We start from the raw sequence: 13,133 nt of genomic DNA on the forward strand, positions 1-13,133 counted from the left end.
CTGCAATGAACATGAATCAGTGATAGCATTACTATTGCCTTGTTTGTGTTCTAATGAATGAATGCTCAGGGTGGGAATTGCTGCCTCATTGGTAAGCTCTATAATCACTCTTCTGATGAATCTTTGTACTGCTTTCAAGTGTGGTTGAATGACATTACTTTCACACAAACAGTTGAAGTAGGCCCTGAGAGGAGACTGGAGCTGGTACAGCTTCTTTCCAGGCTTTGCTTTTGTTTTAGGGATTTTAGGAAAAACGAAAAAAAACCTCTAAACAAGTTAACTCGACCTTGGCTCCAACCAGCCCTTTACAACTTAACCCACCTTCATTGTTCTGTTAAGACTGACCGATTAAACAGATAGCCAGTAATCTGGCTCATACTGACAACATCACAAGTTTTCCATCAACTCCGCCTTTTTCACGTGCTTATGTTAAACTCCACTAAACTCCTTTGTGTATGCTTGACTTAAGCTCGCCTTACTGTTGAATTTGTGAGTCATTTAAACCAAAAGTGATAGGCTGGTTTAAACAGTCATTATGCGACAAACTGTAACCTCATTGGCCACCTGCGTGGTCTAGTATGACTGTGCAATCTTTTGAGTGTGTGACAATCTCATTGGTCACCTGCATGACCAGGCTTGACCTTGTGAATTTTGCCTTTAAAAACCTAAGTACGTGGGCCACGGGGTCGCAATATCAGCTCCTGAGCCTGTGCTGGGGCCCTGGCTGGTCAGTGTAGGAACCTTCTCAATAAAGTTGCTCCTTTATTAACAACTTTGTTGCAATGGGCTCTGTCACTCCGGACTATTAGGTGGGCTTGCCTGCCTGAGTAAGGGTCTTCCTACTACATTTGATGGGGGCTGGTCCAGGATAGAGCTCTTAGCCGCTCCAACCTGAAGGGGATTGAAGTCCCTGGACAGGAGGACAGTGTGCAGGAACTTGGCTGTTGGAGAGAAGTTCCAAGAAAAGCCTCAAGGTAAGCATGGTAGAGAAGGCGCCAGAGTGAGGCCAAAAGTAGGGTAAGGCTGGATGCAGCAGAGTCCCCTATGGCCAAGGAGGTCCAGGGACACCTGGACCCCTCAATTCCACCAGTCCTAGCAGTCCTAGTTGGACTGGGACTTGCTTGTGGAGAAAATAGGTTGAGAAAAAAAAGTAACTTTTGGTTTTGAGATCCCTCCTCTTCTGTGTATAATCATGTCTGTCTTGTCTCATTGTGCTTTTGCTTTTGCTTGCCATGTTTGTAATTGGATTTACTTTACAGAAAAAACATGAGGTGAAGTGAGTCCACTCCCGGAACACCCCTAGACCTTGTCTTAGTTCATTTAAAAACAAAAACAAAAATTGCTGGTTCTGCTTTTGTAAACTGCCACTGACTACCTGCAAGTGGCCCAAGTTAGATCTCAGCCTCAGGCCTTGGCTCAGGGGATCTGAGCATGGGGAAGAACCTGTTTGAGGGGACAGCTGCTAGGGACTTTTTTTCCCTTGCCCCAAGATGACTGGGAATTCTCCTGCGTTGGAAGGCCTTGGGTCAACATTTGCAGAAATCTAAAAGAAAAATCCTCCGGAGGTGAAGAAAGGGGGTTCAAGTCCCCTGGTAAGTGAATGGTGGTGAGATGTTGCCCCATTCACTGAAACCTGATTTTGTCTTTGTGGCCACTTGTCTGTCTTGTTTACTTTGGTGTGTTTTCTGTTCTTTGTTTTCTGAGTTAGGGAAGTTCTTGGTGAGAGTGGCAGGATCACTCAGCAGACTCTGGATTCAGCTTGCTGAGTGGGAGCAGCACAGAGTTCCAGTAGGGATAAACTGGGTCCCATTAGTCCCCAACTCAGCCTTCAGTTCTTGTCTTGTCCTGTTTTAGAATTGGTACCAGTTTTAAATGTGGGTCCTTGGTTTTTGTGTTTATTCGTGGTTTTGTTATTTCTTTGAACATCTCTGGGGGAATAAAAGTTCCAGCCTCCAGCTAGGCTCAGTCATAGACCTGCTATGCCCTCCTCCCTGTGAGGCATGGAAGGTTGCTGGACTAGTTCGGTTCCCTTCAAACCTCAGGCTGCATTTTCTCCTTGTGAAGGCTGCCGGCAGGGAAGGTGTAGAAGGCTGTGTGCCTGGTTTGGACTTTTCAGCTAGTCCTGACAATGTAACAATACTTAAAGTGCTCTTGTCTAAAATTGGATTAAAAAAATCAGGCCAGTTAGTTTCAGTTGACACCCTCCTCCAGCCCTCCTCCAACAGAAGGGATTCAAAAGACCTATTGGTGAATCGCCTTGCTAAATAAAACCCTGGGAAAATGAAGCTCAACAAAGGTATTTAGTTTAAAAGAAATACTGTCTTAAATTTTTGTTTAAAAACTTTAAAAATGTACGTACAACTGATTTTGATTTTTGCATGCTTTAGTATCTGTGTGTGTTTTGTATGTTTGTGAGCATGTTCAAGATAAGAGTTGTCAGCATGCTGTAACTATTGAGTGAGTTTAAATTTAAAATGTAAAAGGTTATGAGGTTTGGACATTACCAAAAATTTTAAAGAATCTTCACATTGTTTTAAATGGCTTTTTAAAGATTCTTTAACTAGCAAATTAGAAAATCTGGTATTTAAAAAAACCAATATTTTAAAATGCATAAGGCTGTTTATATGGTAATCAAATTACCTGGCTTAACAAATATGCATTGGTTGTTTGGGATTTAGTTCCTTTGGCTAAAATTTGGGGATAAATATTAGAAATTTAAATGTAAAGGTTAGTTTAATACTGTCAAAGACTGTACCTGTTCTGTCTGTCTAAAACTGTGTATTTCATTCAAGAACCAACAGAAGACCTGTCTTTAGAGGTAATGGGTGAACAGGCAGAAGTGCAGTTCAGCTGGTCATGCATGGTGGGGACAGGTCCTGGGAGGAATCCATGCATGGTGAAAGAGGGCAAGCTGGCACAAACACAGTTCATTTAACCCTAAAGAGTTGAATTGGTTGTGTGCCCATTCCATAGAAGGGGCTGAGTGGCCCATCGTTGCTCTCTCTTTTCCCTGCAGATAGACACTGGAAACATGATGGTTAAAATGAGTGATGTGATGATCTGATTAGTATTGCTAAAACTTCCCCTTGGATGTGTTAACATTAAAATTAGGAAGGCCTTAAAAAGAGGGTTAGAAAGTTATTTGCATAATGTGGCTTACTTTCAATTATGTTCTACAATTAGGATAAGTTTTAAAAGTCATAAAGGTAGCCAGGCGTGGTGGCTCATGCCTGTAATCCTAGCTACTCAGGAGGCTGAGATCTGAGGATCGCTGCTCAAAGCCAGCCCGGGCAGGAGAGACCGTGAGACTCCTATCTCCAATAAACCACCAGAAAACTGGAAGTGGCGCTGTAGCTCAAGTGGTAGAGCGCTCGCCTTGAGCTGAAGAGCTGAGGGACAGTGCCCAGGCCCAGAGTTCAAACCCCACGACCGACCAAAAAAAAAAGTCATAAAGGTGTTAAGTCTAGCTTTTTGGTACAGTATAGTGATTGTAATTTTTGCATTAAGGAAAAAAAATTGTCATTTGAGTGTAAGATTTTTAATGTGTATCTGTTTTAAAACAAGCAGCCAAGAGGCAATTAGTGAAACCTGGCCTCAAGATTTCAAGGGATCTTTTCAAAACGCAAATGAAAACTAAAGTATAAAATATTAAAGGAGATTAATAAGAAGCTTAAAAATTAAGAATGGATTTTTGGATATAAAGTTTAAAAGTAAAATTGTTTTTTTTAACATTTGTCTCAAAGTGCACGAAGAAAAATTAGGATTACCAAAAGAATTGCTATTCTAGTTTGCTCTTATAGGTTTTTTAAAAACAGTTTCCAGCAAAGCCCAGAGCAAGCCCAGAGGATTCTTACAAGTTTGTCAGATGTAACTTTGACTCTTAATAAGTTTCAGGTAAAAGCATGCTTAAAAGCTACTTCTATGTTGATTACCTTGTTGCTTTTAATTGGAGTAAAGTGGCCTTTTACAAGACTCATTGATCTGAAATTGGTTCAAAGCCAGCCCGGGCAGAAAAAGGTCCCTGTGAGACTGTCACTTCTACTCAGCCAGCAGAGTGTTGAAAGAGTGAGCTTTGAAAGAGTGTTGAAAGAGTTGCTTTGGGACTCAAAGTGGCAGAGTGCTAGCCTTGAATTGGAGAGCTGAGGGACAGCACTCAGGCCTAGAGTTCAAGTCCAGCGGCCAACTAAGGGATATGCCAATGAGGCATTTATTTATCCCAATGTGGAGAAGACACTCCTGGGACAAAAGCAATGGAGGAGCATCCAGAGGCAGTAAGCCACTGCTTGGATGGCAGAAATGTCAGATCCTAGAGTCATTTGTGCGTGGCCCTTCAAAACTGGTCACAGCCGGGAGGTCATGGGAAGATAGTTTGTAAGCATGCCTAATGTCCATGACTACCTATCTTGTAAGGGACAGGAACTTGCCAGTCCTCTGTGATAGTAAAAAGCTAATGTTATAAAATGTGGTGGATAGTTTAAATCTCAACCCCTTTATGTGCCAAAAGCTCTAATTGGCAGTAACTATTGAGCTGACACCAGCTACATGAAATTCATCTGCTCAGGAAAAATTTTGTAAACCTGAGAGTGTTTCTATTGATATCTGTCTAAAGGCCTGCACAGGTAACGTAGACATTGTTAGGGTCACTAGAGATCACATTCCTAAGCCATCCAGAAAGATGCTTTTGTAAACCAGAGTGCTAAACAAGCTACACTGCTGTAGCTGGAGAAAAGGTCTGTGCAGTTGTCAAAATATTGTTCTTAATGACATCTAACCCTGATGGCCTCTTTATAAAATAGGCTAAGGTTATGGGTTCTTGGCTAGGTAGGATCAATGCCCCTGAAGTCAGCTTGAAGAAGTTACAGAAGATGGACCTTCACCCATCAACCCCCTTTTAAGATCAAGGGTCCAGAGTCAGTTTTGGAGAAATGAGGCAATATAGATAAAATAATTACTTTTTTAGAAAAAGGCATAAAGAATAGTGTTAACAGTTGTAGGTGTGCAAGTGTGGAGACTGCATCTGTCAGAGATGGTTACAATACTAAGCCTTCTCTGTGTATTTACAAAAATATCTGGTTAGTAAAAAAGTTGTCATTTTGGTAATTTGTCCTGGGCTATTGTCTAAACATTCTTAAAAACCAATGGGGCCACAGCCTGCCAAGCTTATGTATTACTTAACCAGTCTGTAGAAATTTGCAGCCCAGCACGAGGTGTGACAGTCCCTTGGAGCCACTGAGAAACCCTGCTGCTGGTGCTGCTGCTGCTGCACACCCTAATGGGTAAAGCTCAACAAAGGCCTGACAGTCACCTGGAGGAACTCCTGCCTGATTCCATCACCTGAGTCTGCTTCCCGGTTGAAAGCTGCTAAAACTAAGATCTTGTGGGACATTCTTTAGGTGATACCTAGAAACCCTCTCTATTCCCACAGTGGATATTGGGGACAAGGATATCACTGGCTTGCTTGTCTCAGGCACTTCAGTGCATAGTGACTGGAAGTCCACTCTATAGTCGCAACCTAGTTTGGCTCTGGTATGGTAATAACCTGAGTGTGTTATCAATGGAGGTAGTAAATGAGACCCAGCCCTACTCTTAGCCTTAAAATCTGCAAGCTTCTGTATCACAGTGGTGCCTTAAGGCTGTTCTTAAGCTGGGCACTTTTAAACTTTAGCCACAAAAATGCTCAAGAAACTGAAAAGAGGAGGGTGGTAAAGAAAGCCTTGGGAAAGGAATTGGGGAAATTTGAAAAGTAAGGATTGTCTTTAAATGTTTGAAAAAAGGAAAGAAGACAAACCTCAGAAAGTTTAAGTATGTAGCAAATTGTATGAGTATGTCTTAAAATTGGAGCTTACAAGTACAGCTTGTATAAAATTAAGTTAGTTGTGTTATACATAGAATCAGGATTGGTGCACTAATATGGAACATTCTTTATGTCTTATCTGTATGCCTACTGCAATCTAGATGCTGGTTCAGTTAGAGACACCAAGTAGACTCATTGGCAGAGGTAGTTCTATGAAATCGCCGGAGACTAGACTTCTCATGAAGCAAGGTAGCCTTTGTATTAGGGAAAGTTTGGCCTCGGTTAGAAAGAATCTGAGGGACTGAGTCATATTATCAGCCTCTCTTCTCATGGTCCCCATGGGTGACAACAACCCTAATAACTGCCTTGGCTGGTGTAGTTCGCCTCTTGCTTCTGACATTATCTGTTGATCTCCATGGATGATGACCCTGATTTCAGCTATTGCTGCCCACCTTGATTCTTATCCTCTTGATGCTGTTAATTGGCCCTTGTGTAATTAATGCATTAATGTCATTCATACAAAAGAGGATTGGAGCTGTAAAATTAATGGTAATGAGAACTCTATGATTCCATCCAAATGGAAAAACTGAGTCAATGATTCGACTCAGGAACAAGTCAAAGGGGAGTGAAGTAGGCCCTGGAGGAGACTGGAGCTGGTACAGCTTCTTTCCAGGCTTTGCTTTTGTTTAAGGGATTTTAGGAAAAACGAAAAAAACCTCTAAACAAGGTTAACTCGACCTTGGCTCCAACCAGCCCAGTTCTTGGAATGGAAAGAATGCCTCTAGGTTCCCCCTCCCCTTAACAACTTAACCCACCTTCATTGACCGATTAAACAGATAGCCAGTAATCTGGCTCATACTGGCAATATCACAAGTTTTCCATCAACTCCGCCTTTTTCACGTGCTTATGTTAAACTCCACTAAACTCCTTTGTGTATGCTTGACTTAAGCTCCACCTTACGGTTGAATTTGTGAGTCATTTAAACCAAAAGTGATAGGCTGGTTTAAACAGTCATTATGCGACAAACTGTAACCTCATTGACCACCTTCGTGGTCTAGTATGACTGTGCAATCTTTTGGGTGTGTGACAATCTCATTGGTCACCTGCATGACCAGGCTTGACCTTGTGAATTTTGTCTTTAAAAACCTAAGTACGTGGGCTGCTGGGGGTCGCAATATCAGCTCCCGAGCCCGTGCTGCGGCCCTGGCTGGTCAGTGTAGGAACCTTCTCAATAAAGTTGCTCCCTTATTAACAACTTTGTTGCAGTGGGCTCTGTCACTCCGGACTACTACGTGAGCTTGCTGCTTGAGTAGGGGTCTTCCTACTACACAGTGTGGTAGTGTTTCCTTTTGGCAACAGAATCTGTAGCCAGAAAGGATCTGTAATTGTTAGTTTCCTTCTAAATGGCTAGTAAAACCGGGGTGAAGGGGAATATCACCATTATTTTGATTTGTATTCATTTTTTTTGGCCTGAGATGTTGAATATCTCATCAGGTATCTAGTAGCCATTTTTATTTCTTCTTTGGAGAAATATCTGCCTGAGTTTTTACCCATTTTTAAAAGTGAGTTATTGTTTCTTTGAGGATTGGTTTTCTGTTTTAAGTTTTTGAACGTTGAGCAGATTTTAGGTGTGAGGCCTTAGTCTGCTGCATTAAAGACGTTCTCCCATTTTGTGGGCTGTTAATGTTGCTAGGTATATGGTTTGTCATGCAGAAAAGTTTCATTTTGATTAAATATAATTTACCCAGACTTCCTTTGATTTGTTGTGAATCTAGATCTTGACTCCACCCTGTTTATGGCGGCCATGTTGTTGAAAGATTTTAATTCTGGACTTTCAATTTGAGAATGTTCATGTTTGTTGAAAAGATGGGTCTCTTGTAGTAAACAGAAAGATGAATTTTTCTTTTTAATCCAATTGCTGAATCTGCATCAGTTATTTGTAGAGTTAATTCCATTGAGCATTAAGAAGTATTTGATAACTCCTGGCATGTTATCTACTAATTTAGTGCTTGTGCTTCATTTTTTCCCCCCAGTGACAATTATTTTTAATTAAAATTTTTTTTTATTGTGAAAATACTGTACAGAGGGGTTACAATTACATGGGCAAGATAATGAGTACATTTCTTATCGAGCATTGTAGCCTCCTCCTTTATTTACCCTTCCCATCCCTTGCCATCCTCCCTCTCCCTCACCCAATCCTCTCCCCCCCACCCCAAGTAGTAAAGTTCATTTTTGACATGACAACTTGTACTTCTCATTGTTGCAACAGGTACACCTGTATCCTTATTTAAATAACCTCTTTTTCCCCTTCCCCTCCACAAATTATACCGACATCAAATACAGTGAAAGCAGGGGTTATACTGTGGGGGAGGGACATACAAAGCAAAAGAGAAATAATCTTATAATTGCGATACAAACAAATGCATGAAAGAAAAAAACATTTAAAATACATACCTTAGGGTACATTTTCCTAACACCACCTTATCTGACCTTTTCTGCTTGACTCATACATATACTAGATATTGCAAATAAGGGAAATCATGGGACCTATGTTTCTTTGTGCTTGTCTTACTTCACTTAATAGAATTTTTCCCAAGCCTTTCCATTTCCTAACAAATGGGGCAATGTCATTCTTTCTGATGGAGGCTTAGAATTCCATTGTGTATATATACCACAATTTCATGATCCATTCATCTACTGAGGGGCATCTGGGTTGCTTCCAGATCTTAGCTATGGTAAATAATGCTGCAATAAACATAGTTGTGCTGGTAGCTTTAGTGTTGTCTTATTTGTAAACATTGGGGTAAATGCCCCAAAGTGGGACTGCTGGGTCACAGAGAAGCTCTATGTGAAGTCTTTTGAGGAACCTCCATACTACTTTCCAAAGTGGCTGACAAGTTTCGACTCCCACCAACAATGAAGAAGGTTCCCTTCTGTCCACATCCCCTCCAGCAAATGTTGTTATAAGAGTTCTTGATTTTTGCCATTCTAACTGGGGTGAGGTGGTATCTCAATGTTGTTTTGATTTGCATTTCTTTTATGGCTAGGGAAGTTAAGCATTTCTTCATGTGTCTATTGGCTATAAATCGTTCTTCTTCAGAGAAGTTGCTCTTTAAGTCATTAGCCCACTTATTTATTGGGCAGTTGTTTCTTTGAGGATTTGTTTTTGGGAGATTTAATTTTTTGAGTTCCAAGTATATTTTAGATATGAGACCCTTGTCCATTGTATGGCTAGTGAAGATCTTCTCCCAATCCGTGGGCTTTCTATTGATCTTGCTAGCTATATCAACTGATATGCAGAAGCTCTGCAACTTCATGCAATCCCATTTGTCCAACTTTTCTTTGATTTGTTGTGTTTCTGGGTCTCTATTAAAAAAATTTCGGCCTGAGCCAAGGAGACCTAGGGTTTCTCCTATTCCATCCTGTAATGTTTTCAGAGTGTCTGCTTTGATTCCGAGGTCTTTGATCCATTTGGAGTTGATTCTGGTGCAGGGTAATATATAAGGATCTAGCTTTAGTTTTCTACAAGTAGTTAACCAATTTTGCCAACACCATTTACTGAAGAGGCTGTCTTTATTCCATTCATTTTTTTTTTAGCTCCCTTATCGAAGATTAGATGGCTATAGGTCTGTAGGTTCATTTCTGGGTTTTCAATTCTATTCCATTGGTCCTGAGGTCTGTTCTTGTGCCAGTACCAAACTGTTTTGATTACTATGGCTTTATAGTACAGTTTGAAATTTGGTATTGATATTCCTCCAGCGTTCTTTCCATTGAGGAGCGTTTTTGCTATTCGGGATCTTTCATTGTTCCCTATGAATTTTTGGATTGCCTCTTCTATTACCTTGAAGAATGAGGTTAGAATTTTGATAGGTATCGCATTGAATTTGTAGATAGCCTTGGGAAGTATTGCCATTTTCACGATGTAAAGCTTTCCAATCAAGGAGGATGGGAGTTTTTCCCATTTTCTAAGTTCTGTTTGATTTCCTTTTTCAAGTTTGTAAAGTTTTCATCATAGAGGTCCTTCACTTCTTTGGTTAAGTTAAGTCCTAGGTATTTTATTTTTTGTGGTGCTATTATGAATGGAGTTGCTTTCCTAATTTCAGCCACACTTTTCTCATTGTTGGCATACAGAAAAGCCATTGATTTTTGAGGGTTAATTTTATACCCTGCTACTTTGCCAAAGTTTTGAATCAGCTTGAGTAATTTGGGAGGGGAATCTATGGTATTCTTTAAGTACAAGATCGTGTCATCTGCAAAGAGGGAGAGTTTTATTTCTTCTTTCCCTATTTGGATCCCCTTTATGTTTGCATCTTGTCTTATTGCTGTAGCTAGGCATTCTAATACTAGATTGAAGAGAAGTGGAGAGAGGGGACATCCTTGTCTTGTTCCTGAGTTAAGAGGAAATGGCTTTAGTTTTTCACCATAAAGTAAAATGCTGCCTGTAGGTTTGTCATATACAGCCTTTATTGTATTGAGGAATGTTCCATGGATTCCTAATTTTTCCAAAACCTTCATCATAAAGGGGTGTTGGATCTTGTCGAATGCTTTTTCTGCATCTATTGAGATAACCATGTGGTTCATAATTTTACTCCTGTTGATGTGACGAATAATATTAATTGATTTGCATATATTGAACCAGCTTTGCATCCCTGAAATGAATCCTGTTTGATCTTGGTGTATGATTTTTTGGATGAATTGTTGAAGTCGATTGGCCAAAATTTTGTTGAGAAGTTTTGCATCAATGTTCATCAAAGAAATGGGTATATAGTTCTCTTTCTTTGATGAGTCCCTGCCTGGTTTTGTGATGAGGGTTATGATGGCTTCATAGAATGTGTTCGGTAGTGAACTTTCTCTTTCAATTTCATTGAAGAGTTGGAGGAGTATTGGCATGAGCTCTGCTTTGAAGGCCTTGTAGAATTCTGCTGTAAAACCATCTGGTCCTGGGAGGTCTCTTATTGCTGTTTCTATTTCAATGCTTGATATGACCTGTTAAGCTGGTTTAACTCATCTTGGTTTAGTTTTGTCATGTGAATATTTGCTAGGAAAAAGTGCATTTCTGCCAAGTTCTCAAACTTATTAGCATAAAGTTTTGAGAAGTATTCCCTTGTAATTTTCTGAATCTTGGTTGTTTCTGTGGTGATGTTTCCATTCTCCTCTCTGAGTTTATTTATTTGGGTGTATTCTCTTTTTCTTATAAGATTTGCTAAGGGTCTGTCAATTTTGTTAATTTTTTTCGAAGAACCAACTCTTTGTTTTGTTGATTCTTTCTATGGTTTTTTTGGATTCTATTTCATTTAATTCTGATTTAATTTTAATTATTTCTTTCTGTCTACTGGATTGGGTTTATCTTGCTGCTCTTTTTCAAGGAGGTTCAGATGTCTCATTAAATTGTTGGTTTCAGAGCTCTCCAGTTTGTTGATGTAGGAACTCAGAGCTATAAACTTGCCTCTGAGTACTGCCTTTCCTGTGTCCTGAGGAGCTGGTAATTTGTGTGCTCATTTTTGTTGAATATCATGAACATTTGAATTTCCTTTCTAATCTCTTCCATGACCCACTCGTGATTCAGCAGTGTGTTGTTCAGCCTCCCTGTGTTCCTAGACTTTCTTTGGTGGCTTTTGGGTTGAGTTCTAATTTTATTCCCATGTGGTCAGAGAGAATACAAGGTATAACTTCAATGTTTCTGAATTTGGACAAGTTTGCTTTGTGGCCTAAAATGTGGTCTATTTTAGAAAATGTTCCATGTGCTGCGGAGAAATAGTCCATGTTCTGCTGGCTGAAATATTTGGTAGATGTCTGTTAAATCTAGTTGATCTTTGCAGTTGTTTAGATCTGCGGTTTCTCTGTTAAGTTTTTGCCGAGTTGATCTATCTAGTGGGGAGAGTGGAGTGTTAAAGTCCCCAACAATTAATGTCTTTGGATCTATGTGGGATTTGAGGGAAAGTAGTGTTTCTTGGATAAATTTGCGTGCTCCGTTGTTTGGCAAATAGATATTTGGAATTGTAATATCCTGATGAAGGAGAGATCTCTTAATTAGTATCTAGCGACCTTCTTTATCTTTTCTAACAAATTTTAATTGAAGTCTATTTTATCTGATATTAGGATTGCAACTCCCGCCAGTTTATGGGGGCCGTTTGCTTGGCAGATTCTGCTCCAGCCTTTAACATTGAAAATGTGTTTGTTTTTATGGGCAAGAAGTGACTCCTGAAGGCAGCAGATAGAAGGGTATTGTTTTTTAATCCAAGTAGACAGTCTATGTCGCTTAATTGGAGAGTTCAGTCCGTTAATGTTAAGAGATAGGACAGAGAGTTATTTGGGTGTTCCTGCCATGTTATCCACCTTCTTGGGGGCTGTGAAAACTGGGTTCTTCCTATGGTTGTTGGATTCTCAGTTTGGGTGCTGTTTCTTGGCCTTTATTGTGGTCTTTTTGGGTTTCTATGTGTAGGACATCTTTAAGAATCTTTTGCAGGGCTGGTTTGGTGGAGATGTATTGTTTCAATTTTTCTTTGCTATGGAAGGTTTTTATTTGGCCTTCAGTTATGAAGGAGAGTTTAGCTGGGTACAGTATTCTTGGTTGATACTTGTTTGTTTTTAGGGCATGGCATACATCATTCCAGGCTCTGCTTGCTTTGATTGTCTCTGCTGAGAAATCTGAGGTGATTCTAATTGGTTTCCCTTTATAGGTGATTAATCTTTTCTCCTTGACAGCTTTAAAGATCTTTTCCTTGGTCAGAATTGATCCTGTGTGGATTATAATGTGACAGTGGGATGTCCTATTCTGGTCTGGTCTATTTGGGGTTCTAAAAGCTTCTTGTATTTGAATAGGCCTATCTTTTTGCATGTTTAGGAAGTTCTCTGCTAGGATCCTGTTAAACAAATTTCCTAGACCATTAGCTTCTGTTTCTAGGTGCTCCTCTACAGGCATTATTCTTAGATTAGGCCTTCTGCTGGTGTCTTCCAAGTGTTGGATATATATATCATATTTCTTGGATTTGTCTTGGATGGTTGTATGTTCTTTCTCTATAATGTCTAGGCTGTCTTCAATCCCAGAGATTCGATCTTCTGCATGGTCTTACCTGCTGTCAAGACTTTCTTCTCTGTTTTTTATTTCTTTTCCTTCTAGTTGGTCAGCTTTGATGGCTTCAAATTCTTTGTTGGAGCTTTGTTTTAGATCTTGTATGAACTTCTTTACTTCCTTAATTTGGTGTTCAGTATTTATTCTCAAATTCTTCGTTGATTGGTTATGGTTTCCTTGGACTCCCATTCCTTCTGTTGGTTTCCACTCAGCATTCCTTTTGTGGTCTCCCTGACTTCCTTCAGCTCTTTGTTAATGGATTCCATG

Source organism: Dipodomys merriami, unplaced genomic scaffold (assembly GCF_024711535.1).
Source record: "Dipodomys merriami isolate MVZ:Mamm:240054 unplaced genomic scaffold, mDipMer1.0.p SCAF_345, whole genome shotgun sequence".
Classification (NCBI taxonomy): domain Eukaryota; kingdom Metazoa; phylum Chordata; class Mammalia; order Rodentia; family Heteromyidae; genus Dipodomys; species Dipodomys merriami.